This window comes from Chelmon rostratus, chromosome 18 (genome assembly GCF_017976325.1).
Source record: "Chelmon rostratus isolate fCheRos1 chromosome 18, fCheRos1.pri, whole genome shotgun sequence".
NCBI lineage: Eukaryota > Metazoa > Chordata > Actinopteri > Chaetodontiformes > Chaetodontidae > Chelmon > Chelmon rostratus.
This window is the reverse complement of record NC_055675.1, coordinates 5,149,592-5,156,314: the sequence shown is the minus strand read 5'-3', so window position 1 is coordinate 5,156,314 and position 6,723 is coordinate 5,149,592.

The window sequence follows — 6,723 nt, the reverse complement described above, 5'->3', positions numbered from 1 at the left end:
TATCTAATTCCAGTATTTATCAAACCCAAGACATTAATACAAGAAATGCATGTTGAGCGAAGATTCGGTGCCAGTGAAGAAGTCAAATTGTGGCATATTTGCTCATGACTGCTCCATTTGTCTTGGTGGTTTTTATCCACTTTGGCAGGTAACCCGCCGTCATTATAAATCTAGCTGACAGATTGACAGTATCTGGCGCACACATAAAGTTAGCCACAGCCCGCTAGGACTCCTTTAAAGTGGATTCCCAGCACACAGACCCCTGACCCTTTTGGGTCCATGAAAAACAATGCATTAAAGTGCTTGCCAGACAAAAGTTGGAATATATTAAGCAGATTGGGGAAGTGGTGACCTGAGTTTGGTGAAGGGAGGCCCGCTGTACTTTGTTCAGAAGGCTTATGGCTCATTAACTGTAGCTACAGGCTGCAACTTGGCTACTGCACTCTTCAAATGAACTGTGGCCTGTGTGAGAAGCTGGCGAGGCCGCGGTGTGAGTGATGAACCTGAGCATGAACGGGAAGCCTCACAAAACCACGTGATCCCCGACACAATCCAGATATCAGAAGGACTCAGAGGGGGCTGAGTTGAAGGAAAGGGTGAATGCCGTGAAGACGGATGACGTTCATCTTGCAAGAATGCGCAAATTATTACTCACATTCCCCCTTTGTAAACAATAGATCTCAAAAAAGCACCTAATCTGGACAGATACATGAAGACGCAGTCACACCCTGTTTAATTTCAGCCACATTCCTGCAATAAAAGACTTCCTTCTCTGGAGCCAAAGATCGCCAAGATCAATCTGTAACATTCCCAGAATCAGACGTGGAAATCAGCACAACCTGGAGTCTGAGGGCTCTGTTATTAGCCTGTGCGTCAATTAGAGACAGGTGTCGCCTCCTTATCTACTGCACATTTCAAACAAACTGAAGTTCGTTCACCTCCTGTGTGCCGTGCAGGGCACAGCACAGCCTGTTTCATCATCCACCAGGCTGCTGACAGAAAGTGTGGAGCACTTTTTGAAGCTGTTTTTCCACTTACTAACTTCCAACTCCCTTTACCGTGCGAGAGGAACATGATAGCTCCTATAATACGACTGACTGTAAGCTAGCCGTGGAAATCACCCATCATAAACAAACAAAACATTGAAGTGAATGAGTGTACAGTAACACAAGTATTTCCATGTGCTGCTCTCATAACAAGGCTAAAACTGTCTGAAATCACTCATTCAGTGCTCCATGTGTAATAAACACTGAATAGCTTGCTCAATAATGAGCATCAAATTGAGATTTCAGACACTTTGGCCTACTTATCGTCATCATGACAGGTGTAAAGTCACGCAACATTTTATTTATTGAACATTTTGAGGGTAGGTCTAGTGTATAGTGGATAAAGTTATGCAGTCAGAATTCAAACACGGGCAATAAAATGGTAAAAACAGGAAATCTAGTGCACTGTATCGCATATGGTAATAGATTTTATACACGGGCTAAGAATTTTCAGCCGTGCTAGCAGCTCTGTGCGGCTGCACTTAGACACAGGGGTGCTAATTGCTAAAAGCAGCATGCTATCATGCTTGCAGTGACAATGCTAACATGGTGATGTTTAGCAGATTTCCATAGTCACCATCTTAGTTTAGTGTGTTAGCATGCTAACATTTGATGACTGGCATGTAAAAAGACAAAGTGCGGCTGAGGCTGATGGGATTGTCATCAGTTTTGCAGGTATTTGGTCACAAAGTGAAGTATTGGACAGATTAAAAATTTGACCTGATGAAGGTGGATGCTGGATGACGAGTTAATGGAGCAAGTTATTACTGTTCATCCAGAGAGAGGCCGACTGGGACAATAATTCAGGCTGGGAGTCTAACATCAGTCTCCACTTTCACTCCATTCACAACAGACCATGTATACTGTCAGCCTTTTGTTGAAATATATTTCCTGTCTCCTGTGCATCTTTTACTTTCAGGTTAAAAAAACAAACTAACATAAAAACAGCCAAATGTCTTCAGTTTCAAGATGACATCAGTCGCACTTCCATAATTAAGGAAACAGGAATAAAGATCATATATATCCTTGCTGTGCACTTTTACAGTGTTTGTTGTGCACTTGGCATTTCCTCGTAGCTCTGACTGGACGTCTGTTCAGCATCATGAAGCTCTGGTAGATCTGAGTAACTCTCTGAGCAACTGGAGGTACTTCCAGCTGACAGTTATGAGAGACTGTAGCTGTCACCAGTCAGCTTGCCAGGCCACTCGGGATTCTCCCAGTGGCCAATCCAGGCGCTCATAAATGTCTGAACCAAATTTGATGGCAATCCATGCGATAGTTTAGATATTTCACTCATACACAAAAAGAGAAGGGATCACCAAAGTCAGCAGACAGTTTCTTCCTCTGGGGACCATGAATGTCTTTAAAAAATGCAATACAATCCATCTAATAGTCTCTGAAAATATTTTAGTTGGACCAAAGTGATGTACTGGCTCGGTGAGTAACCAGCCATCCCTATAGCCATGGCTAAAAAAATAAGACTTTAAAGACTAAAATAATACACCTAAAAATAAGCTTTTTCTGAAAGCGTTTGTATGTGAGTGGTACTGTGTCTCCATGCTTCATGTTTCTCAGAGTCTACACAGCTTGCCCGTCCCAGAGTCCCCAAGCCGTGATAACATTCATGACAAAGAAACCCGGGAGCCCCTGTCCAGTGGGAGCGCTGCACCATTCGACAGTGTGCAGGCTATTTCTTTCAGTTTATGTGCTGTTAACTTTTCCTTTCTCCTGCGAATGCTGCAGGGTGGAACTTGCCGATGAGTTTCTACTGCCTTCCCTCCTCACAGTTAGCCTCAATTCGCTGGAATCTCTGGCACTTTCGTCGGTTTATGTGGTCGCACTGTGAGGCTGCTTTCAAAGAATGCAACTGGACAGCATTTCTTTCCTTTCCTGTGGCTTGCGATTAATTGCATCTCCCTTGAAGAGACAACTTGCGTCGGGATGTACTTGGCTGGACCCTGTCAGCTGTGTGGCGTTTGTTGGCTGGGCCACTGGACTCTTGACCAAAGTCCTCGGGAAGATTAACATTCCTGCGGGGCGGGGGGGTAGCACTGTTTCTCTGCCATTATAAATAGGCAGGATTAGGCCATACAACAAAACAAACAACAGGGCGCTCTTTTGTAGCAACATACAATATGTGTTGATGAGGGCGCCATTCCTCTAAACAGTTAGTGTACAACTCTAAACTGTGTGTACTTTGAAAAACTTAAATTCTGTGCCCTTCTATTGTCCCCATTGTACCCCATTCCTTCTCTATCTACTCCCACTGCTTCCTTTACAGCCTTTATCTGGACTTTGTTTGTGTGTGTGTGTGTGTGTGTGTTTGGCGTGTGTGTGTGTGGTTATTTTACGCATGTTTCCGATGCTTTGCGGCTGCCATGTTGACATTCTCTGAGGCTTGGCCTGCATTTCACATTTGTGCAGGTCAGGGTGTTTTGTTTGCTTTAACTATTATGGGAGACCCCCAGTTGTTATTTCGCACTTTGGAGGAACCTTTAAAATGCCTCCGCTGGTGTGGGTGCATGCTCGGCTGCACAGAAAAGACTGGAGCCTCGGGGGAGGTGTCTTTAGAGTGCAGCTCTGTCAGGTTACAGTCAAGCTCTGGACTCGCAGACTGATTTTATTCTTCCGAGGCTTAAATGCTCAGGCCACATGTACTTACAAGACAGCCCACATTCATAAGTCCCACCGCAGCATGTGTGTGTGTGTGTGTGTGTGTGTGTGTGCAGCAAACATACAGCAGCCCTAAGCAAACCCAGGTTCCTTACACACAAAGCACCTTCATGCTTTCCCAGACTTTTGGCACACAGCAGTAGCCACTGCCTCTGAAACATATCTCGACTCTTTCATAGTCATCCAACAAAAAGTTGCTTCACTTTAAAAGCCCGTCAGACGAAGACAAACAAGGAGCAAACTCAGATGTGAGCGTGGTCGCATGTTTTGACTGAGAAGGGAGGAAGAGTTCACTATCATGAGTCGAAAGCTGCAGTTTCATAGGAAATAAAAATACACAATGGTAATGTAAGTACACTCAGTTTTGTAGTGACCCCCCCAATCCCCCTCACAGAACAGAAGTTCATTAACCTGAACTTCACTCCTTCACCTCTGCTTTATGGTGCACAGACATGGAGGCAAATGGGAGCGTGATTTAAATCCCACAGTAATGATCCATAACCTGAGCTGTGTTCTTGGGCCGTAATGAAGTTGTTGCTGCAGTATTAGGATGATGAATGCTGTGTTTCATTTCTTTAATGCTGCTGAATTCAACCGAGGCGATCAGGTTATACCACTACTGCTGGCCTGCTGACTTGTCTGAGAGCACTTACAGACTTTTCAAAGCAAAGCAAGGTTAAAATGTGTTGGCCTGTTTGGGCGAACACAAGATTGGCATACAATGAGTGAAATTAAACCACATATAAACAGTCTTGGGCTAATTTAAAATGAACAGAAAAATGCATTAGTGTGGCTGTTGGATTTCATTCAGATGGAGGTTAATTTCCCGTGATGGTGGCTTTGCAGCCGTGTTGCGACATGTTTGTCGAGCCAAAGACGTCACAGCTGTCAGAAATCCTCAATATCTCTGAGGCAGAATCCCAACTTGAAGGCTGACAGTTCTCCCGCTCAGCTGCTCGTAATTACGGTTTGAACGATACAACGTGAACACAGAATAAATGCTCCAAGATGCCCACCAACTAGCCACTAACATTTGGCAGTGGGCAGGTAGTGTACCGTGGGCTTATTAGAGCTTTTTTGCCTGCTGATGTTGATGCTGGCCAGATATCTGCAGGCGCTGTGGACCCCGAGGAGGCTGGAGTGAGATCATTTTCCTAAAAACTATTGAATTGTAGACATTTCTGTGCCAAAATATGCAAACAAAAGTAACTGAATCTAAAAAAATTAGAGTATTGACATGCGAAAAAATCTTATTTTTGCATTATGTTTGTTGCGTTATGTTTATTTGAGCTCCTACATTGTCTACTTAATTTTTGTTCATTTCAGTGTCATAATAAATGACCAGTGTGCGTCCATGACTTGTACGACAAGTCTGGACACACATGAAAATCCTTCATACTAAAGAGAACTCTCTTCAGTCATACCTGTCACTTAAGAACAAATCTGTTCGTATGAGTGCCTCTTGCATGAGGCCCCGTGAGGTGAAAGGCACTAAAAAGCCCATAAAGCTGAGGAGAGCTCTGCTACGCCTGTCAAATTACACGCGGTGCTCATGTGGCTGACTTGTATTGGAAACGTTTTGATCAGGAGCTTTTTTCGCGTGTGATTCTCACAGCCTACAAACCAAAAATTCAAGCGATTATTGTACGTTCGCTTTAAAAGCTTGTGAAATCTGATACCCTCCAACACTAACACAGGCATGCTTCCATTTATTTTCAGAAGATAATGTCTCGTCGCTATCACATGTAGAAATAAATACCCAGACCTGGGTCTTGGCCCAGTCTCTGTTCCACACTGTTGAAACTGGTGTCCCAGCGATGCCGGGCGGGGCGCAGGGGAAGCAATTTCCCCATCACTGCAGTCATTACCCCTCTTCCTTATCATCGCGGATGTTTATTGAAGAAATCCTGCATTAGCGCAGTCCTTGTGAGGATGAGGATGGCATCATCCCCCCGTGAGAATGAAGATGTCTCGAACTGGTTTAGCTTCAGGAGGTTTGGAAGCTGAACTGCGTGTTCATTCATTGTTTATGCAGCGGAAGGACGCCCTGCAACACGCCGCTCTACAAATCAAATGGTCTCAGATTGTTCTTGTATGCGAGCGGGGAGGGAGGGGATCACGAGGGAAATCATGCAGTACAAATGGAAATAGATTCAGGATTTAACAATTTACTTTAAATGCCACATGCCTCAGTTAAAGCAATAATTGGGCATCTTTCGATCCTATGAAGAAAACATTCCTATATTTTAGGTAATTGCTGATGTGTCTTTGTTCCTTTTATCTCATGGCACTTTGTAAGCTACTTAATAGCTCCCAGTGATGGCGCGCTGCGTGAATGATGCGATTCTGCTGTGAATCCCGCCATCATTCAAGATGAAACTGACCTCCTGTGTGGGCTTTGTTTGAAGAGGCCGAGCTCATAAACAAACCACGAGGGAGTTGCAGCAGGATGTTTATGGGGATGTGAGGTAGAATGAATTAGGAACCGCAGGGGTTTAAGCACCAGGGCCATTGCCACACACACAAACACACACACACATACGCATGATCATTCACATACTGTATATATACAGATACACACGCCATGCAATACTAGACTTTCTGGAGTTTTGTATATCCAGTAAAAGAAGAAACCACTCCTTAACTTCAGCAGCACCACTTTTATATTCAGTAAAATAACCTTAACAGGTTTTGTTTAACGCTGGTGTGCTCTATTACTGGGCTATAAAAGTAATTTTCTCACACTGTCTGCAGGGGAGGCCAGATGGGGAGGTTTTGCACGAGAGGAGCAGACAGACAGGGACACTAAACCGGTCAGAGAACCCATCAGTCCAGCACCCATCTGCAAAGCTTTAAGCCTAAAACAAAACCAGAAGTCCAACACAGTACCACGCAGTGATAACACATGAATAAAAACAACAGATTTGCACAATTTCTCCATTTATGAGCGTTTCACTTGCTGCATAATGCTTACCATGTGTCTCAACCGAGATGCAATTGCACA